This window comes from Gymnoscopelus microlampas, assembly GCF_963454915.1.
Source record: "Gymnoscopelus microlampas genome assembly, chromosome: 14".
NCBI lineage: Eukaryota > Metazoa > Chordata > Actinopteri > Myctophiformes > Myctophidae > Gymnoscopelus > Gymnoscopelus microlampas.
In genome coordinates, this window is record NC_139951.1 from 11725608 (window position 1) to 11750849 (window position 25242).

Genomic DNA, 25242 nt, shown 5'->3' on the forward strand with positions numbered 1-25242 from the left:
TCTGCCTCCATCTCACCCTGTCCTCTGCCTCCTCTTCTTTCACACCAACTAACTTCAACGAACTCCTCTTTAACTACATCCATAAATCTCCTCTTTGGTCTTCCTCTAGGCCTCCTGCCTGGCAGTTCAACCTCAGCAAATCCTTCTACCGATCTACTCACTGTAAAGAAGGCTTTCATATCATACTTGCCAGCCTTAGTCGTAACGGATACCACCGCCAGTTAGACCGTGTCACAGGATGCCTGGAACCCCATATATGGAGATAACTGACATATTCAAGTCTGGTGGGTATCTTTGGGCGTGACTGACATTGGGACTCCATATATGGATATGACTGACTCATAGCGACCCACCGGGATGACACAGTGGGTCACCGTAGCCATACAACCCAGACTCCGGCGACTACAGAGCCCTTCCCACATCCTCAAACCTCTCCCCGAGAGCATACCATGTACTAACCAGGGTATCTGGCCTTACACCCAGATACTCCGGCGACTACAGAGCCCTTGCACTGATTCTCTTTCACCCTCTAGTACTACTTCACCTTGTGAACCACTTGGGTTGAACATTTAGGTTTAAGTCCTGCTTGGACACCATTGCAGCGGGTCTTGCTCAGGTTTAGATAACCAGTCGATCCTTTGGTCTTTTATACTCACTATCCCTCCTCTGTACATGTCCAAACCATCTCAGTCTGGCCTCTCGGGCTTCATCTCCAAAACATCTAACATGCGCTGTCCCTCTGATGTACTCGTTCCTGATCCTATCCATCCTTGTTACTCCCAGAGAAAACCTCAACATTTTAGTCTCTGCTGCTACCTCCAGCTCTGTTTCCTGTCTTTTCCTCAGTGCGAATGTCTCAAAACTATTTAACATAGCTGGTCTCACCACCGTCTTGTACACCTTCCATGTCATTCTTGCCGATACTTTCCTATCACACATCCCACCTGACACTTTTCTCCACTCGTTCCATTCAGCTTGCACTCGTTTTTTCACCTCTTTTCCACACTCTCCATTGCTCTGGAATGTTGACCCTAAGTACTTAAAATCCTCCACCTTCTTCACTTCTACTCCCTGTAACCTCACTGTTCCACTTGGGTTCCTCTCATTCACACACATGTATTCTGTCTTGCTGTGGCTAACCTTCATTCTCCACCTCACTAGATTTTCCTTTACCTGCTCACTGCAGATCACAATGAATGTATATATACAGTGTATATATATATATATATATATATATATATATATATATATATATATATATATATATATATATATATATATACACACACACACACACACACACACACACACACACACACACACACACACACACACACACAGTATATATAATTTCTATCAATTTATTTGTCGATTTGTTAGTATGATAATGAAAATGACTGTGTGTGTGTATATATATATATATACATATATAAATATATACATGTATACATATATACATATATACATACATACATACATATATGATACAACACTGATGATACGTCCCAGGTGCATCCATGTGATATTTTCTTTATTAGTTAGTGATTCTATTTATAGTGGCTCATAGGAATTAGACTGTGACAACCAGGAATAGTTTGGTGACCAATGGAGAGACGGTTGACAGCAGGAATGTAGACGGCATCTGGAAGCAGTACGGGTTAGCGCCCCAGCCTTAGTCTTCTGTGAGGAAGAAGCCCAACAAATCCACAGTGAGGCCTTTAGGAGGGCCATTAAAGCAAGCCACAAGTGGAGCCTGCAGTACCACCACGGCCCAAGAAACCATCACGCCAGAAGGAGTCTGGTGCAGGCAACAGAGCCTACAGAGTCCCGCCACGTGCCAGAGCCTCCCCCAGTCCCGGCAGAGTAGTTCCGGAGAAGCGGACTGAGAGGTCCCGTCTTTCCCTAAGAGGACTGACCGTGGGTAGCTACTGGGACGTAAGTCGTGGCTTGATCAACCCCGGCTGAGTCACCTGGGCGAGGGTGTATGTTGTTGCGAGACCCGAAACACCCGATGACCCCAGGCTACAACACTGATGATATGTCCCTGATCCATGTGATGTTACGCTACCAAATCGACAGAACAATTTAAAAAAGCTTTTCTAATGAACCAAATCGAAGTCTGATTAACCACTTAACCCTGTATAATACATGGAAATAAAAAATCTAAAAAATAGCCAAGCTCACAAATCAACACGCAACGCGTGACTATTGTCAGGGCAGGGTTTGTGCCATGTTTGGTGCAGAAACAGACGATTGTAGCAACAACGGGCTACAATCCGCCTGTGGGGCCTGTAGCATCTGGGGGACCTGCAGCCCCCGGGGGCCCCTGACGTGGCCCATGGGGGTCACGTATGGCCCCTGGTGCGACAATTGTCATGGCACACCCCCTGAGTGTTTGTGGCACGCGTGGTATGGATTGAATCAACAGTGCGCCTGGGGCAACTAGTGTGACTATTTTCAAGTCAGACACCTGAACAGTGTTTGTGGCAAGTCTGGGGCGTATTGGTACAACAGTGTGCCTTGCAAGTCCGGATGTTAGGTTTGTGGTGTCAACCTGCGACCCACTGTGCCCTGCTGACCCATTAGGCAGTTTTATTAGAGGATGAACAAACTTCATGTGTGTTTTCAGATGTTGAGTTTGGGTAAAACTTTTACTACAAACTTTACAAACAAAGGGCTTTTCCCCTGTATGAATCCTCATGTGTGTTTTCAGACCTACAGATTTGTTAAATCTTTTGTTACAAAATACGCAAGCAAAGGGATTTTCGCCTGTATGAATGCTCATGTGTGTTTTAAGACTGTGATTATGTTTAAAGCTTTTGTTACAAACTGTGCAAGCAAAGGGCTTTTCCCCTGTATGACTCCTCATGTGTGTTTTCAGATGTTGAGTTTGGTTAAAGCTTTTAGTACAAATTGTACAAGCAAAGGGCTTTTCACCTGTATGAATCCTCATGTGTGTTTTCAGATTTTCAGTTTGGATAAAGCTTTTACTACAAATTGTACAAACAAAGGGCCTTTTCCCTGTATGAATCCTCATGTGTGTTTTAAGATTTTCTGTTTGGTTAAAGCTTTTGCTACAAACTGTACAAGCAAAGGGCTTTTCACCTGTATGAATCCTCATGTGTTTATCCATATCACCCTTGCGACCACAGACTTTGCCACACTCTGTACAGCAAAAGCTTTTCTTTATTGTTTGACTCTTCCTGGATGGCTTTTGTTTTAATGATTTCAGGTTCTGGGACAGCTTGTTGCTCAAAGACAACCTTTGTCCTTCTGTGTGTGTGTTGTGTGATTCCAGAGTGTTTACAACTGTCTCATCATTCCTGGTCCAGTCATTACTATCATCAGTATCAGATTCAGAATAGTGTGAAGAGAGGAACTGGTCATCACTAGTTGGTTGTGATGGTACCCAGTACTTTATATAAGCTTGTGTTTTGGTGTGTTCAATTGAGGTGCTGGCTAGACACTCGGTTTCTCTGTTTTCATCATTATCTTCACTTTTCACTGATTGTAATTTCACCGATGACCCTGCAACCTCCCCTGGGCTTAGCAGTAGCTCCTCCTGTTCCTCTTTAATCTGTGGAGGTTCTAGTTTCTCCTGGACCAGACTGGGGCTCCTCTCCTCCTGTTCCTCTTTAATCTGTGGAGGTTCTAGTTTCTCCTGGACCAGACTGGGGCTCCTCTCCTCCTGTTCCTCTTTAATCTGTGGGGGTTCTAGTTTCACCTGGACCAGACTGGGGTTCCTCTCCTCCTGTTCCTCTTTAATCTGCGGAGGTTCTAGTTTCACCTGGACCAGACTGGGGCTTTTCACCTGCTGTTCAGGGGAAGCCTCTTCTTTACACACAGGAAGGAACCCGAAACCTAGAAGGAGAGAGGAAGTAACGTCAGTACAGAGCAATTCAAGGTGTTTCCGATTGGATACTTATTGATTTGTTTTGTAATTATTTGTCTTTGTCTTTTTACCACTGTGTACAGAACATATCGTTCATCATAATTATAATAAATATTGTTACAGTTAACGTGTTTGGTGTGAATCAGAGCATGTGAGCGGAGCGGAGTGCGGGGAAATGATGCTCCTCGCTCCAGGGCACTGTTGCCACGCTAGTTTCCCCCCTCGCTCACCTACATTTGCACACCGGTTGCTCCGTGCTCAGAGTCAGACCGATCCGCGCTCAGACTCATCCGCTCAGCAGCAAAAAAATTAAATAAAATAACTTCTTTGCTGCGTGTCCTAAACACTTTCTCTTTTGCCACAAATGTGTCTCCATCAGTGTAAAGAGCCTCGATGGACAGCTAGGCCTACCACATCGCAAAAGACGACATCTAAGTTTCCTTTTTATGTAGGCAATAGGCTTTGTATTTTATGACGGACAATATCAAATCCTGTGGGTTAATGATTAATCACCAGCTTCGAGAGAGGGAGACTCGCAAAGCGAGTGTGGTTCGTTCAGCCAAAACCCGTCACTTGTGTTTCTTTCAAATCGTATCCTTTGACTGGCTTGTGATATAACATTGAATGAAATCTTGATCAGGGACATGCGCTGTGCACTTCGGGCTTTCTTTGGGTCTGTCCGTGCGACCGTGCGAAATGTCATATGAATTACTGTTAACATGTACTATGCAACTGTACTGAAAAATCTGTAGCCAGTGTTTCCAGTACAGGCTATTGAAGTGGTTCTCAAACATTTGAATCTAATTCGGTAGACCAGCGATTCTCAACCTGTGGTGGGCTCTGAAGATATTGCAAGTGGGCCCCCAAATAATTGACAAAACACTAAGATGTTAATGATAATTTAAATTATTTAATACAAAAAATAAACGTGCTCTGAAAATGCAATTGTGCTCTGAAATTGTGTTATTTTTTTCTGATACATGCTTTTTAGTACATTCTATTTGTATATTGTCTTATATGTGACACATGTTTTTTGTGTATTTTTTCATTCTAAGTCGGACCAACAGTTTTCGAGTACCAAAAAAAGCGTAAATATCTGCCCCGGGTCTGCAGAGGACACGATGGTTCAATTAATTGAAAGCAAATAAATAACCTATTATTATTACTGGCGTCGAATAATCGATTTGCAAAAACCCTTATCAGTCACACCCCCACTTCTCAACTATCAATCATTTGAGAACCTATAGCTTGCGAGCTTGTAAATCAGCTATTTTCAGCAAAGAGATCTCTTATAAATAGCAATAGAAATAGCTGATCTACAAGCTTTCAAGCTATACAAGATGTGAGCTTATAGAATTGCATTTTTGCAGAATGTTCAACCTATTATGACTAGGGGTGTGCGCGGATATTCGGTTAACCTACAGTACTAAACAGGGCTGCCCCTACTACAGTAAATTATTTACAAAATAACATTAGTCTATTCTATTAAATATATATTTTACAAATTGTTTTACACATTTCCAATTTGCACCCATATTAGTGTCATGTCTTAAGAAAATATTGCTTTTAACAAGTAAAATAAGTAAATACATGCCAGTTAAGTATTAACAAGGGTGTTTCGCGGGGCATGTCACACTGATTTGCACAGTTCTGGTCACCTGCAGCTGGCATCATTCACATTCCACTGATCCCAGTGTGAGTAAATCTAGCCTACTCTCACTACTGACACTGTCGGTTTGAAAAAAAGAGCAACGTTTGTGAGTACATTGATTTTGATGGGAAAGTGTTGCAATGGAGAATTCACACCCAATATAAACACCTGGATGTGAATCGCCCCTATTAGCCTCTGTGATCCGGTCGATTTGAATAAATAATCCAGCGTTTGAGGTGAGAACATGGAGAATGATGGCTGAAAATCAAATAGGCCTACTACACGTCATGTTATGGTTGAAGGGGAGCTACCCCGCTGGTCATTAGCGTTCTTCTGACCAGGACCGACTTGCGCTGGAGTGACAGCTAATTGATTTGACCTACTTTTGTGCACTGGCTTCATGTAATTAATAATTGGGAGCAGCCGAGCAGCTGTGTAAGATTCCAATAGTATAATGATTTTAAAATGATATACTCCTAAAATACTTTTCTGAGTGATTAATTAAAATGTATACATTTTTGACTATTCAAATAAAATGTTATAAAAAATGTTGGTTAAACGTCAGTGAAATGAATTCCTGGGCACATCCCTAATTATGACGTGTCCAGAATAGAGATGCTAGGTTTCATGTGGATAATGAAATACTATAGGTATTCAATGATTTATTTAACCCTTGCATTGTGTTAGAAACCTGCAGACACTATTGGTGTTAGCGGGTCAAATTTGACCCGTGATTTAACTCAGCCCAAAATACTCAAAAAATATAAATTTTGTTTTTTGTTTTTTTCTCCCACCTCATAGGTGACTTGTTATGCATTCATATCCATGTAAACACTTTTTAAAATACTATTTTGGTTTAGGGTTAGGGTTTCATCTTTCAATATATCTTTTTTAAATAAAATTCACGCATTACATTTCCTATAATGAAGACAATGGATAATGATGTTATCTAGCTATAATAGACTAATATTAAAACACACTTTTAATATAATTACACTTTTAACACACTTTTAATATATATTAAAGAACAAAAACAAGATGCTTGTTTTTGTTTTTTAACTTTAAATTGTTAATATTATTAAAAAATCACACCCTGTGTGAAGGTAGCCGCGCCTTTGATACATTTTGTCATCGATATGTGTTTATAATGTGTTTATAGCCATGTGTCACGTGAAGCTTGACCAATCACTTTGTTGACGGGTCTGACCAATCAGAACGTTGACGGGTCTGACCAATCAGAACGTTGACGGTGAACACGGACAAAGTCAGGTATAGAGCAGGATCCACGTTGACAGGTCTGACCAATCAGAACGTTGACGGGTCTGACCAATCAGAACCTTGACGGTGAACACGGACAAAGTCAGGTATAGAGCAGGATCCGCTCTAGCGCCGCTAGAAATAGTGACATCTGTGGTGTTAAGGGTTAAAATGTACCCATATACCATAGAAGATAAAAAGTCATTTATTTTTGATAAACCCAAACTTTATTTTACTCCTAATAGCAAATGCAAATTGAGGACAAGTTTCTCTCACTCTCAAACATTACCCTAAACCAATGGAAAGGTTAAGCTAAGGGATTTACTAGAGAAATACTGACTGACCATGCAACTGTCCCGTCAATTTAATATGCAGTACATTATCCTGGGGATACAGAAAGCACCACCTCAAGAGTGTTACCGGTGAGTTAAAACATCTATCAACCCAAATAAAAGTAGTCTAATGAGCAACATGAAACGGTTTGACAGTTTCTACAGTTTCGCCCATCTGTCTAAGGCTAAGCTACAGGATTCGGCCCTGCGTTGGTTAAGACTTCTTCTCTGCGTGTTAAATTCAAACCAGGCTGGCATAAAACCTCGGTTCAAAAAGTAGTTTCACCACATCCATTCATTTTTCCAGACCGTCGGAACTACAGACACCTCTAGGATTCCGCGAATACCTTTACATTTTTCATACGATGTTCAGAAGATAAGAATTGGACATTTGCGTCGCCGGACCTTACCGACGTGGGACCCACTCATACCGTTTCAATCCCCATTGGGTTGCCAGAGCTAGTTGTTGGATATAACGTTGTGTTTTAAAATAATAAACGCAAGACTTGTGGCCATTAAGTATTCCTATGTGACAATGTGTGTATTTCGAGGAAAACAATGGTGGAGATGGCTCCAATGAATGTACAAAATGAGAGCACAGTGAGATGTTTTATAGCCAATCTCCCATACATACTGTTCTACCATTATCGTTTGTGTATGCAACCACTGATTGCTGTATAATTAGAAACAGCATTAATACATAAAGGCTGTGAAATGCTAGATTGGAGTGAAAGATCAACTGTCAGCTAGTCAGTATTACAATCAACAGTGTCCAATTATAGACTACATTTAGTTTACATCCTATTTCTAAGTAATATTCAAATAAATATAGTAAGGTTGAAGATATGCCCTACACACTAAAACAATAGTAAAATGTGTGCAGTGATGCTGTAAATAATATCACTGATGTCAATATATAGTAGTAATATAGTCAAGTCATTAAGGGCAGTACTATTTCCCTATGGACATGATTCCTTGGGGGAAGGGACACTACTAAGCTGTGTGCTCAGTAAGGGACATTTGTGTCTGGAGAGCAGAGCTCATTCCAAGTTACCGGGCGAAGCCCAGCTGAGCTATCGGTCTTTTGCGCTCATTGCTGGGGGGTGGGTGCATAGGCGGAGTTTCACATTTGTGCCAGGGGGGGGCAAAAAAATCATAATAACATACACATGCACGCACGCATGTGGGGGCGCGCTCACAAACACGCACACACACACACACACACACACACACACACATATGCACACACAGTCCAACTAATTTGCGCATTTTGGGCATATCAATTCTGAGCTCAAAACGAAATGGAAAGGCAGCACAACTTGTTACTCCACTGTGCACAAATACAACATTCTGTGCCAGATTGCCAGAAAACCAAACAATACACCACAAGAGCACATCAAACTAGTTACTGACCACTTATCTATCTATCCCAAATAGACTTAGGTAGGCTATTTGTTTTTGATACAGGAGCACACACAACTGAAGCGCACAGAGTGTACTGACAGCCATGTGTAGTAGCCTATATAAAATATCATTGTTTATATGATAAAACCAAAATACAGGCTATAATCATCCAAACTGTAGCGCGCTCGCACGCACACACAATGCTTAGCAAGTGTCATCAGTAGTTGTTACTGTAGGCTTGTAAAAATATACAGTAACAGTGTCCATACCTAGTGTAGAAGTCAACGCCTTTTTTGCATCCCACGCACATATGTCCACTATGTTCTAAGCTAATAGTTTTAGATGCATGTTGAAGCTTTACTTGTATTTAGATATTTTAGAAATGGACGGGTGTCCATGTTAATTGCTATCTCTAAACACGGCACTTATCACCTGTGTATGTCTATACCTGCTCAAAAATGAATTGATTACAAAACCAAATAGAATCAAATTAATTCATTGCATAATTACAATTATTTTATTTTATTAACCACCATACAAAACAGGTCGCTCCAATGAACTGCAGAGGCCAATGAGGTATCTAGGTTTCTATATCTATGGTGGAAAGGTACACTTGAACAGCTGGGTGTGTCCAAATAAAGAGATAATTTTAACACTTTCTTTACACTTTTTTGAAAAATATTTTCCTCTTATAATAATAATACCTGATGATCATGTTTTGGGGGGGATCACGGCAACCCATCTTTAAACTTTATGGACCCCGAGAAAGCAAGTGTGCGTGTGTTTTATACTTAAAAAAAAAGCAGAAATAGCAGATCTACAAGCTTACAACGCATCACTTGGTAATGCGTTGTAAGCTTGTAGATCTGCTAATTTTGCTTTTCTTATATTTGAAAATCTTTGAACATGTTTCAACATGGAAGAGATAATGACAATTATGCAAAATAACCCAAAACTAATGGTAGATTCTAAACCGCACGGATGTTTAAGGTTTGGTCGGCTGCATAATATTTTAGGTCGGCAGCGAAACTACCCGTAACCCGTTTAAATCGCTTATTTAGTTAGTTAGTTTATTTATTTCGGTCATGATTTCTTTTTACAACAAAACATTTGAACATACAGTACATCTTAGTCAACATGATGACTATTTGGCCGAAAAGGTATGGGCTGAAGCCGAAGCTTATTTTGCCCACCTTAGTCAGCCTGTGGCCATGTTTCCCATTGTAGCCAAACCGGGAGCAGTACTGGCAGCGGACGTAGGGGGGTTTTCCGGGTTGAATGGGAAACATGGCCACAGGCTGACTAAATAGCCTGAATAAATAAGTTTGCGACGGGACCCGGGGCGGGCGAGTAACATGCCTACGCCATTCTCCGTGCTGTGTGTGTGGGTGGGGGGAGGGGTCCCTGGCATATCTTTTCAAATCGGGGTCCGCGGGCTAACAAGGGTCAATTTGGGGGTCCTTGACATAAAAACGTTTGAGAACCACTGCACTACACAGTACAAACTCACTTTCGATCCCTGATAAACTGTCTGTTCTCGGCGCATAAGCCAAACTGCACACTTTGCGTGCTCATATTCCCCTACGGGTATGGTCTATCACAAATAATTGTGATTAGACGATTACGTAATAATTTTGACAGGCCTACATATACATGACATTAACAGGAACATGCAACAACGAGGCATTAATGTGTTTACTGTTTGGCAGTGGATAAAAGTGTTGACCAGAGTTAAACAGCTAATGGACATCATTCTCTTTTGACTTTTGAGTGTAGTAAAACATGCATTACATTTGTTTTTACACCCTTGACATATACTCTGCTCCTGACAAAGTCTGGATTCAACTTTATGTAAGCTGAGAAAGCAATAATATATAATAGGTCGTGTGAGCAAAACATTTCACAAAATATTCAACAACAAAGACACCTCTTCAAAGCACTGCACCACAGGTACAGGGCATGCATAAATCGCTCAGATTGCTTAACGTGTGTGTGTGTGTGTGTGTGTGTGTGTGTGTGTGTGTGTGTGTGTGTGTGTGTGAGTGTGAGTGTGAGTGTGAGTGCGAGTGCGTGCGTGCATGTGTTACTCACTGCCTGCCTCAGCATCAGTGCAGTTCTCCTCAAGGGTGAAGATGGGAGACATGGAGGCAGCAGTCCTCCAGGGGGCAGCAGAGGTCAGGTCTTGACTCATGGCTGCTGAGGCAACACACACACACACACACACACACACACACACACACACACACACACACACACACACACAATGTAAAAAAGTGATTCCATTTAGACTAGAGCTATATTATAATTGTACATTTAGTTAACAGTCAAGCAATGAAGACCTAACATTTGATTATCTTACAACAACAACAACAACAACGACTGCATCAAAGCACTGCACCATAGGTGCAGTGCTTTGATGCACCATATGTGCAGTACAGGACATGAATAAATGTAATTATAGGCGAATATTTTTTTTAAATAATGTTTTGTGCGACACATTGTATGACAAAATAGAAAATAGGGTTTAGTGGCTAGCAGTTTCAGAATAAGGCAGGTCTTTGGCCAGACTGCGACAACAAGCCAGCTGTTTGTAGCATGGATACTGTTGCATGTTGTTGATATGTGTTGCTGTAGAACAGAGAGAGAGCATGCAACATGCCTTCATATTAGTGAAGCAGATTTGGAGACAGCCCATTCACTTGACCTATAATTCAGGGGTCCAGTATATCTCTGCAACGTGTGCACAATAATGCATTTCAGATGAGTCTGTTAACCCTGTTAATGAATGAACTGATGCTGAAATTAACTGAACTTAAATGTGATATACGGACAAAGGGATGAAAACAACGTTGAAATTAACTGAACTTAAATGTGATATACGGACAAAGGGATGAAAACAACGTTGGGTCAGACTTGTATTCTATTTTATCACATCACAAGTGTGCTGGTCAAGGCATTAAATGGCAGGGCTGAGCAAATGTTTGATAAATGTTAAAAACTTTGTTTTGCTATTACCGTAAATAACACTCTGCATTCACAGCACATTCTCTAACGACTTCTGCTTTTCAAAATAGGCTCTATGCACAGCAGCCATATTGTAAGACATTCACAGGTGTTACCAATGATACTAATGAAGGCTCTGTTCCATTCTGGTCAGACGGAGTCAGGGTGCTGATATTGTGCATGTTGGCTCACTGCAACACTCCCAAATGGCCCTTTACAGGTGTGTAACTCTGAGAGTTATGGGGGTCGTGGAAAACTGAAATTCAAAAATCTGAAAACTACTGTGCTACACTAAATGGAACAGAGCCTTCATTAGTATCACCTTTGTTGCAATTTTTCACTGGAAAGATTTTCCTCTATAATGCAACGCAGGTAGGTAATTTCCTCTTTCCTTGTGATCACATTGTCACCCACTTTTAAGCCACTGTGAAGCCGTCGGCCTTGCAGAGGTTTATAAAGGATGGATTCGGTTTTACCCAGGTGTAACCCAGGAGGACGCACTGGGGGGGTGCTAGCCAAGACTATAGTAGATACGAAAGTAAAAGTCAGACTCGATTAAATACATGATGTGTCTTGATCCAAGAAGGCTACCAATGCTTTAGTACTTTTACTCAAGTAAAATGTGAATACAGCACTTTTACATTAAAAATAGTAGTTCTACCTTGTAGTATTGATACTTTAACTTAAGTATGTGAGTACTTTTTACACCATTGGGTCTCAAAGTGGGTTCCGGGGACCCCCAGGGGTACTTGAGGGGGTTCCCAGCTAAATGATGGACAGGAAGCAAATGGACCCTTATGGGTCTGTAACTCTGAGAGTGTACAAATGGAACCAAATGGACTCTCAGAGTTAAATTAACATTGATTTTACAATATGAATTGGGGTCCCAGAGATAGAAATGCCATTAAATGGGGTCTGTAGCATAATGCATGTCAAACTGGGGGTCCTTGAAATTAAAATGGTTGAGAATCACTGCTAGAGCCGTAAAGATCTTCTCTTATGAGGGTCCCTGGCATATCTTCTTAAATGGGGGTCCGCGGGCTAATAAGTGTCAATTTGGGGGTCCTTGACATGAAAAAGCTTGAGAACCACTGTTTCACACCACTGTTTATTTCCATGACAGGCAGCTCTGGTCCATGAAGCGATTCTAACGGCTATGGACCAGAGTCAGCCTGAGTGATGATGATGCTCTCTCTGTGTGTGTGTGTGTGTGTGTGTGTGTGTGTGTGTGTGTGTGTGTGTGTGTGTGTGTGTGTGTGTGTGTGTGTGTGTGTGTGTGTGTGTGTGTGTGTGTTACTCACCCGACTTTGGGTGAGCTCTCGTCACAGAAGCGTTGTGGCAGAAAAGTAATCGTATATTTAGTCGAATTATCAACGCATTTCAATGAGATTCGCATCGGATCAGCTTCATGTTGGTTTGTTTTTAGAGAAAAAACGTTATTAGATATCATCCAACGTCGTGTCACAAATGTAAAGGTTTCCACCTGGTCCTACGGATGTCTGTAGTGAAACCGAGGAGTTACACACGTATTCCGCTGTGAAACAACTGTTTAATTCTGCTATTTAGACCGTTAGTTAAATGATTGTTAAGACAACAGATGTACACGGAAAGGCACTTCCTTGTTTTTGTGTTGAAACCCCGCCCCCAATCGCTGTGAGTGGTTTAGACCAGCGTTGCCAGGTTTTGAGAGAGAAACAAGCCACCAGGTCTCTGAAAACCAATCTGGGAACCCATCGTCCAAAAAAAAACAGTGCCCTCTGCTGTTTTTTTTTTACCTTCGCAGCTCTGAATCTGTTTTTGAGAGATTACTGAAAACAAGCCCAAAAGAAGCATGCATCGGATATTTGAAAATAGCCGATCTACAAGCTCTCAACGCATTGCAATGCAACACGTTGTGAGCTTGTAGATCTGCTCTTCTCAAAAAAATTTTTTTTTTAAATGAAACATTTAGAATATATTTTTTGAAACATTTTGACACTAATCTGGTACAGGGGTCACATTAATTTGGGGGTCCTTTGAATGTTTCAAAACCACTGTTAAACAAACCCAAAACAAGAAACAATAAAAAAAACGCAGCAATGTATGGAATGCATGTGATAATAAAAATGTTGTATTGTTTTGATGCTCATATTAACCTTAGGAAGTATTACGTTGTTTTTTATTATATGCTATCATACAGCACATGCATTCCATACATAGACCATACATGGACCACACATGGACAAATGCGACGTTGTCCCCCTTGAGTAGGCCTAAAAGGGGGACAACGTCCTATATTTAAAATACATAGAATATAAAAGGGGATTTAAATGTGAGGGTGGGACCTTAGGACCTGGGGAGCTCAAAGCAGGCGGCAGCAACAGCCTTTATATGTAAGAGAAGCTCTCGTGGGAGCAGAGACAGAGTCGCGTTTGTTCTCGTCCGTCGTGTGTGTGTGTATAGCTCTGTCCTGGGTTGGCTTCGCTCACAGGTGGCCAGCACCGTGCGTCCAAACTTAACTAAAGAGTTTCTGGTGGTGCTGTGCAGCAGGACTGCTGTGAACCAGCAACTATACTGTTTATGCACTTTAGCAAGAGTCTGAGAGTGCCAGACAGAACCAGACCCTGGTCAGCCCATGCTCCTGCCGTTGGGTGTACGGTGCCTCGGGCCTATTAGGCTGAACTGATGACACAGGACCGTGGTCAGCAGGGCAGCCACTGTTATTTTCCTTCATTTTAGTTTTATGGTTTATAGTTGTTACTCAAGTGCCTCACTGTTGATTAAGCCTTTTAGAAGAGTCCTCATTTACTGTATCTCAACGTCAATGACCGTTCATGTCCCTTCCCCACTTTTTAGTGTGCAGTGTTTTAAGACTTTTTTAATACTTCAAAAAAGAAAGAACGAAAACAAAACAAGACCATTACTGCATCAAAAGTAATCAACAAACTAAACTAAAACCTTTTGCACACCACTGTATACTGGCCACCTTTGCTATACAGACAAGGCAGCATCAGACGACTCACAGTGGCCTAATGACTGTATGAGGCTGCTGCTGAGAGCTCCAAGAAGCTCCAGTGCAAGCCAGATGGTTGTAAGTGTCGGGGCCAGAGCTGGCGAAAACTCCTGGGAACTCAGATTAGTGTCGGGGTACCCACCTACTCTTGCTGTGCTACGTAACCTTATGTATAGGTTTATGTGTAGGGCAGGGGTCTTCAACGTTTTCAGCCCAAGGACCCCCTAGCTGAGAGAGAGATGAAGCAGGGACCCCCTCTATATTGTATAAAATTGTTTCAGATAAAAACATTTTTCCTCTTTTTTCCCTCTACACCTACACCTTTGCCAAAAATAGCAGATCTACAAGCTCACAACGCCTCGTGCTGCGAGGCGTTGTGAGCTTGTAGATATGCTATTTTTGGCTAATGTTCCCCTCACAATAGGGATGCTAGGGTTCAAGTGGTTAAAAAAAAATCACACCCAGTGTGAAGTGGGCGGTGTGTGGTCATCACAACATGACTCACTTAAAAAAAAGGATAATGTTGAAGACCCCTGGTGTAGGGCATCTGAGTCAGTAAATGACATAATCGCAGTCATAACGGACCCCACACGCAGTTAGGTCAGGTTCACCTCTAGACTGGAACCATTGGCGCACATGTTTGTTTGTCAGAGACTGAACAATGTGGTCTATTTGCATTATTTTTTATACATTTTAATTGTGATGTGGATCTCCCTGGTTCTGAAATAAAGACTGAATTGAATATATAAAAACAGGTCAAACATTGGCAAATGAAGGAGGCACATTTTTTGAAAATAGCCGATGCACAAGCTCTAGTTTAGTTTATTAGCACATTGTTATACAAAAATATAGAAACAATACATATTAAATGCCAAGTTATTAAATAACAGAATTAAAAGTTCATAAGAATACAAAATAATACATGTTTGCAAGGGGAGCAGTGGTGCAAATAAAGAAATAAAAACACAAAAAACGCTCAAAAGACAAATAAATAAAAAAAGATTACTAAATCAATGCGAAGACTGCGGTGAGCCCGGTGTGGGCAGAGTGGGGCTTTCAGGGCTAACGGGTTGTTTCTTTCCGACCGAACGCTGAGAAGCAGGTGTGGAGTATCTTCTAGTCACAGTGTTCACTCGACGGGCCTGGAGTGGAATAGGGGAGAGGACAGAGTCCCGGGGAAACTTTCCTAGAAGAGAGCATGAATTGGAGGTTGGAAATGACAGATCCACACCGGGATCAAAGAGGGGGAGTGTGTCATTTTTGGCTTTTGGGACTATTTTACGCCGGCCCTTCTTAACAACAGTCGCCCAGGATGGAGAGCAGAGCGAGGATCCGACATCAGGGGCACCGGCGGCGGCCGTAGACTGTAGTCTACCCCCAGGTTCGGTGTTGGCAAGACGGGCGTACAGGGCTGTCTTCCGCTGCAGAAGCTCGTCAATGAGTCGCTCGATGGACCTCAACTCATCTTCTAGCTCCGAGGCCTCAGATTGTGGGGCCATCGGTTCTGTGGGAGAAGAAAGAAAAAATGGACCTGTAAGGGTCAGTTAGGTTAAATTAGCTGTGCAGTACCTCCTTGTTAGAAACAATCTTGTCGTACTTTCTGTTGTAGTGGTGGATCATAATGCGGAGCGTGCTGAGCACTCTGATGAGAATACGAGGTATAATGATTGTAACATTCACATAAAGTCAAATTAAAATAAACAAAAACAAAAAACATACCCAGACATATTAATAAATTAACAATGTTTTATGGAATAGGTTACCATAAAAAGTACAGTACAGTACATTAGGGGATGTGCTGTAGGTGGGTGAGGATGCACAAAAATCATTTTGGATTATATATCCAAATATCGATCAATCCCCAGCCTCATCCCCCGCGCCATTGGGTGTCTTGAGGAACTGTTTCCAAGTCAGCTTTGCGGGAGCTCTGCGGCAGGGGCTCTGCGGTGCAGGGAGCTATGCGGCATCATTTTCATCATCAGATGTATCTGATGATGAATCATCATCAAGGAAACGTTTCTGAGAAAGAGGGAGAATTTGGACATTATTGATTCACACCGAAACTATGACTGAGTATGACCCTGTTATGAATAGTGATGAAGAAGGCCCTCACAGTTTAATCTTCTGTGTTAATTGATCTATTTGTATAGAGCAGGGGTTCTCAAACGTAGTCTTATTTTCTGGTTGCCACTGCGCTATCCATAGTTTGAGAACCGCTGGTATAGAGTGCACACATTTAACTAAAATGGACCTGTAAGGGTCAATTAGGTTAAATTAGCTGTGCAGTACCTTCTTGTAGGAAACGATCTCGGAGTACTTTCCGTTGTACTCGTGTATCATGATGCGGAGCGTGTCGAGTGCTTTTTGTTTTTCTTCTCCTCCTTGATAAGTCTCCTGGTTTTCTTCCCTGGTTTCGGTTTCACTCTTCCACCCTGTCTCGGACCTCCATGGTGTTGCGGATGGTCTTGATACCGGTCTTGAGCTCCGCAAACCTGATAAAATTAAATAAGGTAGTTTGACTCAAAAATAGCTGACGCTAGAAAGGACTCAGAGATGCTACACCTACAGTCATTCTAAACAAGAACAATGTAAATGTATGAGCATAGGGGCTAAACTTTGACCTTGCAAACTACAATACACCTGCTCCACTGGGGCTCCAAAACAGTAACACTTACCTTCTATTGGTTTTGCCTGCGACCCTCTTTGTGTCCTCGTCAGCCCATTGTTCATCATCTGTCCATCGTCCATCATCGGTGCACGTCAGTGACGGCGCCAAAAGGCACCGCAATGTAAGATGAAATCCATCTTATCATTACAATATTTTCCACCCATTCTGTATTCTGCAGAGAAGGAAAGAAAACAATGGAAGAGATGCTACACCAAATCATCATCATCAAGGAAACGTTTCTGAGAAAGAGGGAGAATTTGGACATTATTGATTCACACCGAAACTATGACTGAGTATGACCCTGTTATGAATAGTGATGAAGAAGGCCCTCACAGTTTAATCTTCTGTGTTAATTGATCTATTTGTATAGAGCAGGGGTTCTCAAACGTAGTCTTATTTTCTGGTTGCCACTGCGCTATCCATAGTTTGAGAACCGCTGGTATAGAGTGCACACATTTAACTAAAATGGACCTGTAAGGGTCAATTAGGTTAAATTAGCTGTGCAGTACCTTCTTGTAGGAAACGATCTCGGAGTACTTTCCGTTGTACTCGTGTATCATGATGCGGAGCGTGTCGAGTGCTTTTTTTGTTTTTCTTCTCCTCCTTGATAAGTCTCCTGGTTTTCTTCCCTGGTTTCGGTTTCACTCTTCCACCCTGGAAGAGTGAAACCTGGAAGAGAGAAATGATACAACAAAATGTAGTGTTTGTGATGCAGTACTAACACTTTATAACAACATTCACGGAGCCTCTAAAGTATTACAACTATCTGCTGTGTAAGTACTTTTTTATTTATTCATTTTTTTTCTCAATAGGGTGCATTTTTATTTGTCCACTTGCTTGCATTTCTGTTTACAACACACTAATAATAAAATCTACAAAATATCATTATGTTTATTATTACTTAAACATACTGTGTAAACAGCCTCCATTACTAGACGTCCCATTTTCATTATTGGATATGTCAGTCAAAGAGGTTAACAAATTATTACTCTGGCATTCGCATTTGTCCTTTCAGGCAAGGTGTCCTGACAGTTCCTGCTAAAGCATCAACTCATCCAAGAAACTTGGGATCTGCTTTGATATAGTGTCACCGGTGCTGAGGGAAACCCTGTAATATAAGGCTAAAATGTAATGATGTGGTGCAATCTAACACATACTAACCTTTTTGGGAACGCCATCCTCCCAAACCTGGAAGAGAGAAATTATACAACAAAATGTAGATTTTTGCTCAATAGGGTGCATTTTTATTTGGCCACTTTCTTGCATTTCTGTTTTACAACATACTAATAATAACATCTACAAAATATCATTGTGGGCTCGCTGCAGCAGTTAAGACCATTAATATAAACCCATGCACCTACACACTCTAACTCTCCCACACCACATGAAATACCCCCCTCTGTCATACTTGGACTATTCAAAAAAAGCCGATCTACAATGTGACGCGTTGTGAGCTTGTAGATCTGCTATTTTGGAAAAAGCTTGACAGTCTTTTGAAAGTGTGAGTACAGGGGGCGGCAGTGGCTCAGGGGTAGAGTGGCCAGTAGAGCGGCCGGGTGGCAACTGCAAGGTTCCCAGTTCAATCCCCCAGAATTAGAGTCGAAGTGTCATTGAGCAAGACGCTAAACCCCTAATTGCTCCCGATGAGCAGGTTGGTGCCTTGCATGGTTTCCTCCACCATCAGTGTATGAATGTGTGTAAAAGGGTGACATTTGTTGACAATAATCTTGTAAATTTCAAGCTCCAATTCAACTCTAATGGTGTGTATTGGTCAACATAACATAACCCCCCCCCCACCCACACACTGTAAACCATCGGAAATAGCTACAAGCTCACTGGAGCCAGGGAGGAGCACCCCACACCCATCACTCGCCCCCCTATACCCCTCCACCCATAGACATATAAAGGTAGACGCCTCCTCTGGCTCTGTGGCGTCTGTATCTCGGGCGCGCACCAGCTTCCGCCCTCAGTCGCGTGCGTCACAGAAGGGGACGTTCGGTAGGCCAATCAGAGGCCTACTGAACGCCCCCTTCTGTGACACACACGAATAGGGAAAAACTTCCTTGGACCAGGGGCGGAAGCAATACAAGGGTATTGCGATACAGGTCGATCCAATGAACTGCAGAGGCCAATGAGGTATCTAGGTTTCTATATCTATGCCTCCACCCCCTTGCTACCATCAGCTATGCAAGCAGGTGTATAACTGATGACAATTAGGAGATTGATAACGGGTGCTACCGATCTGATCAACCGGAGGCAAGTCTACGCCCACACACAACACAAAGACAGAGATACCAAGTCAAACTGAATTTGTACTTTTTATAACTACTATTTTTTGGCTTTAAAGCACATTGTTTCTTCAAGGAACAATATTTTCTAGTTATGTTTATTATTACTCAAACATACTGTGTAAACAGTCTTATTTTGAAGTCCATTACTAGACGTGCAATCTAACACATACTAACCTTGTCGATGAAGTCTTCAAAGACGCAGAGAAAACGCACGTAGAAGTTGGGGAACCCCGATTCTGGCTGGATTTTGCGGAAGGCTTCACGTATAGCCTTAAATTCCTCCAAACACTTGACCATGTCTCGGACCTCCATGGTGTTGCGGATGGTCTTGATCCCGGTCTTGAGCTCCGCAAACCTGATATGATTAAATAAGGTAGTTTGACTCAAAAATAGCTGACGCTAGAAAGGACTCAGAGATGCTACACCTACAGTCATTCTAAAAAAGAACAATGTAAATGTATGAGCATAGGGCTAAACTTTGACCTTGCAAACTACAATACACCTGCTCCACTGGGGCTCCAAAACAGTAACACTTACCTTCTATTGGTTTTGCCTGCGACCCTCTTTGTGTCCTCGTCAGTGTCATCATCTGTCCATGGTGACTCATCCGAAGATGAGTCAAAGGGATCGTAAGGCCCGGGGTGATCTGACTCATCCGAAGATGAGTCACGGTGACGGCGCCAAAAGGCACCGCAATGCAAGATGAAATCCGTCTTATCGATATCCAACCATATCTGCTGCGACATTCTGTATTCTGCAGAGAAGGAAAGAAAACAATATTTTTCGGTGGTCATTGGTCACTTCTCTAGTGATGACAGACGGTACGTAATGGAACTGTAATGCAGCCGTTCATTGAAGGTTCCTGCTTTAAATGTGGAGAACATCCGACTCTAAACTGTCAATTTGTTCAACTAATTTCAGCTCAAAATGATTAGCATTTTATATGCCTACAATATATTATGATGATGGACTTGACCTATTGAATTGAGGCCAACCATATGTCTCAAATAACTTTAGACAAGACTAAATGCAAATGCTTGCCCATGATCAAGTAATAACGTTGTGTGTGTGTCTGTGTGTGACTGTGTGTGTGTGTGTTACTCACCTGACTTTGGGGTCAGCTCTTGTCTCTGAAACGTTGTGGCAGAAAAGTAAACGTGTATTTAGTCAAATTATCAACACATTTCAATGAGATTCTTCAGCATCAGATCAGCTTCATGTTGGTCTGTTTTCAGAAAGAAAACGGTCACGTTATTAAATATCATCTAGTAAAAACCACAGAGTTACAAACATATTCCAGATCAGCCTGTAATTTGGAGCTCTGCCTATCCATGACGTCACTCGTACCGGAGTGCACTATGACAGTGTGGAAAGAGGGGTGTATATCGATGAGGACAGGAATTAATTCAATAAAATCGATTGTCTTGCCACAATATGTAATTGCGCCTGGAAGTTTAACAAATCTGATGATAGAGTCGAAGTGTCATTGAGCAAGACGCTAAACCCCTAATTGCTCCCGATGAGCAGGTTGGTGCCTTGCATGGTTTCCTCCACCATCAGTGTATGAATGTGTGTAAAAGGGTGACATTTGTTGACAATAATCTTGTAAATTTCAAGCTCCAATTCAACTCTAATGGTGTGTATTGGTCAACATAACATAACCCCCCCCCCCCCCCCCACACACTGTAAACCATCGGAAATAGCTACAAGCTCACTGGAGCCAGGGAGGAGCACCCCACACCCATCACTCGCCCCCCTATACCCCTCCACCCCCTTGCTACCATCAGCTATGCAAGCAGGTGTATAACTGATGACAATTAGGAGATTGATAACGGGTGCTACCGATCTGATCAACCGGAGGCAAGTCTACGCCCACATACAACACAAAGACAGAGATACCAAGTCAAACTGAATTTGTACTTTTTATAACTACTATTTTTTAGCTTTAAAGCACATTGTTTCTTCAGGAACAATATTTTCTAGTTATGTTTATTATTACTCAAACATACTGTGTAAACAGTCTTATTTTGAAGTCCATTACTAGACGTGCAATCTAACACATACTAACCTTGTCGATGAAGTCTTCAAAGACGCAGAGAAAACGCACGTAGAAGTTGGGGAACCCCGATTCTGGCTGGATTTTGCGGAAGGCTTCACGTATAGCCTTATATTCCTCCAAACATTTGACCATGTCTCGGACCTCCATGGTGTTGTGGATGGTCTTGATCCCGGTCTTGAGCTCCGCAAACCTGATATGATTAAATAAGGTAGTTTGACTCAAAAATAGCTGACGCTAGAAAGGACTCAGAGATGCTACACCTACAGTCATTCTAAACAAGAACAATGTAAATGTATGAGCATAGGGGCTAAACTTTGACCTTGCAAACTACAATACACCTGCTCCACTGGGACTCCAAAACAGTAACACTTACCTTCTATTGGTTTTGCCTGCGACCCTCTTTGTGTCCTCGTCAGCCCATTGTTCATCATCTGTCCATCGTCCATCATCGGTGCAGTGACGGCGCCAAAAGGCACCGCAATGTAAGATGAAATCCATCTTATCATTACAATATTTTCCACCCATTCTGTATTCTGCAGAGAAGGAAAGAAAACAATATTTTTCGGTGGTCATTGGTCACTTCTCTAGTGATGACAGACGGTACGTAATGGAACTGTAATGCAGCCGTTCATTGAAGGTTCCTGCTTTAAATGTGGAGAACATCCGACTCTAAACTGTCAATTTGTTCAACTCATTTCAGCTCAAAATGATTAGCATTTTATATGCCTACAATATATTATGATGATGGACTTGACCTATTGAATTGAGGCCAACCATATGTCTCAAATAACTTTAGACAAGACTAAATGCAAATGCTTGCCCATGATCAAGTAATAACGTTGCGTGTGTGTCTGTGTGTGACTGTGTGTGTGTGTTACTCACCTGACTTTGGGGTCAGCTCTTGTCTCCAGGGGTTAAAGCAAAAAAGAATCCCAAGACTGAAAATTATTTTCAGACCATGTCCCAATATGTGATTTTGGATTTTTAAACATGGCACATGGAATCCTCAAGACTGAAATCAGTCCCCAGGACTGAGAACTTTAATCCCTGTGTCTCTGAAACGTTGTGGCAGAAAAGTAAACGTGTATTTAGTCAAATTATCAACACATTTCAATGAGATTCTTCAGCATCAGATCAGCTTCATGTTGGTCTGTTTTCAGAAAGAAAACGGTCACGTTATTAAATATCATCCAATCCAGTCGTGTCACAAATGTAGTAAAAAACCACGGAGTTACGAACATATTCCAGATCAGCCTGTAATTTGGAGCTCTGCCTATCCATGACGTCACTCGTACCGGAGTGCACTATGACAGTGTGGACAGAGGGGTGTACTGTATATCGATGAGGACAGGAATTAATTCAATAAAATCGATTGTCTTGCCTCCTGAGAGACAATATGTAATTGCGCCTGGAAGTTTAACAAATCTGATGATAGAGTCACCAACAATTAGAACCTCAGGTCGCTTGGAATTGTAACTATAAGTAGAAAGTTTGGTATTATCGATGAGTTGTGACGATGTAATTGAGTCCAGGTGGGCTGAGTTTGTAGTCTCCTGGACTATCGATTTTGACGACGGAGGCATGGAGATAGGATTTGGGGGCACTGAAGGAGAAGCCGGTTTTGAAACAGAGTGAGTTTGCTGGTTTTCAGGCTCCAGCCGGGGGGACAGACGGGGACGTTTAACCCCGGTGGGGGGGGGGGCTTTCAGGGCTATCGGGTTGTTTCTTTCCGACCGAACGCTGAGAAGCACGTGTGGAGCACGTGTTCACTCGACGGGCCTGGAGTGGAATAGGGGAGAGGACAGAGTCCCGGGGAAACTTTCCTAGATTAGAAGAGAGCATGAATTGGAGGTTGGAAATGACAGATCCACACCGGGATCAAAGAGGGGGAGTGCGACATTTTTGGCTTTTGGGACTATTTTACGCCGGCCCTTCTTAACAACAGTCGCCCAGGATGGAGAGCAGAGCGAGGATCCGACATCAGGTGCACCAGATGCAGCGGTGGCCGTGGACTGTAGGCTACCCCCAGGTTCGGTGTTGGCAAGACGGGCGTACAGGGCTGTCTTCCGCTGCAGAAGCTCGTCAATGAGTCGCTCGATGGACCTCAACTCATCTTCTAGCTCCGAGGCCTCAGATTGTGGGGCCATCGGTTATGTGGGAGAAGAAAGAAAAAATGGACCTGTAAGGGTCAGTTAGGTTAAATTAGCTGTGCAGTACCTCCTTGTAAGAAACAATCTCGTCGTACTTTCTGTTGTAGTGGTGGATCATAATGCGGAGCGTGCTGAGCACTCTGATGAGAATACGAGGTATAATGATTGTAACATTCACATAAAGTCAAATTAAAATAAACAAAAACAAAAAACATACCCAGACATATTAATAATTGAACAATGTTTTATTTAATAGGTTACCATAAAAATTACAGTACAGTACATTAGGGGATGTGCTGTAGGTGGGTGAGGATGCACAAAAATCATTTTGGATTATATATCCAAATATCGATCAATCCCCAGCCTCATCCCCCGCGCCATTGGGTGTCTTGAGGAACTGTTTCCAAGTCAGCTTTGCGGGAGCTCTGCCACAGGGGCTCTGCGGTGCAGGGAGCTCTGCGGCATCATTTTCATCATCAGATGTATCTGATGATGAATCATCATCAAGGAAACGTTTCTGAGAAAGAGGAGAATTTGGACATTATTGATTCACACCGAAACTATGACTGAGTATGACCCTGTTATGAATAGTGATGAAGAAGGCCCTCACAGTTTAATCTTCTGTGTTAATTGATCTATTTGTATAGAGCAGGGGTTCTCAAACGTAGTCTTATTTTCTGGTTGCCACTGCGCTATCCATAGTTTGAGAACCGCTGGTATAGAGTGCATACATTTAACTAAAATGGACCTGTAAGGGTCAATTAGGTTAAATTAGCTGTGCAGTACCTTCTTGTAGGAAACGATCTCGGAGTACTTTCCGTTCTACTCGTGTATCATGATGCGGAGCGTGTTGAGTGCTTTTTTGTTTTTCTTCTCCTCCTTGATAAGTCTCCTGGTTTTCTTCCCTGGTTTCGGTTTCACTCTTCCACCCTGGAAGAGTGAAACCTGGAAGAGAGAAATTATACAACAAAATGTAGTGTTTGTGATGCAGTACTTACACTTTATAACAACATTCACGGAGCTTCTAAAGTATTACAACTATCTGCTGTGTACGTACTTTATTTATTCTTTTTTTTTTTCTCAATAGGGTGCATTTTTATTTGGCCGCTCACTTGCTTGCATTTCTGTTTACAACACACTAATAATAAAATCTACAAAATATCATTATGTTTATTATTACTCAAACATACTGTGTAAACAGCCTCCATTACTAGACGGCCCATTTTCATTGGATATGTCAGTCAAAGAGGTTAACAAATTATTACTCTGGCATTCGCATTTGTCCTTTCAGGCAAGGTGTCCTGACAGTTCCTGCTAAAGCATCAACTCACCCAAGAAACTTGAGGTTAACAAATTATTACTCTGGCATTCGCATTTGTCCTTTCAGGCAAGGTGTCCTGACAGTTCCTGCTAAAGCATCAACTCACCCAAGAAACTTGGGATCTGCTTTGATATAGTGTCACCGGTGCTGAGGGAAACCCTGTAATATAAGGCTGAAATGTAATGATGTGGTGCAATCTAACACATACTAACCTTTTTGGGA

The 25242-nt window shown here is 42.1% G+C and overlaps 1 long non-coding RNA gene across 1 annotated transcript; it reads right to left on the reverse strand.

The window, feature by feature from the left end:
- Nucleotides 1-1493: 1493 nt before the first annotated feature.
- On the reverse strand, nt 1494-13148 carry LOC311060329. The gene is made up of 3 exons (XR_014602245.1): nt 12841-13148; nt 10628-10729; nt 1494-3861 (listed from the first exon to the last, which is right to left on the reverse strand). It is a non-coding gene; the product is annotated as an uncharacterized lncRNA (long non-coding RNA).
- Nucleotides 13149-25242: the final 12094 nt, after the last annotated feature.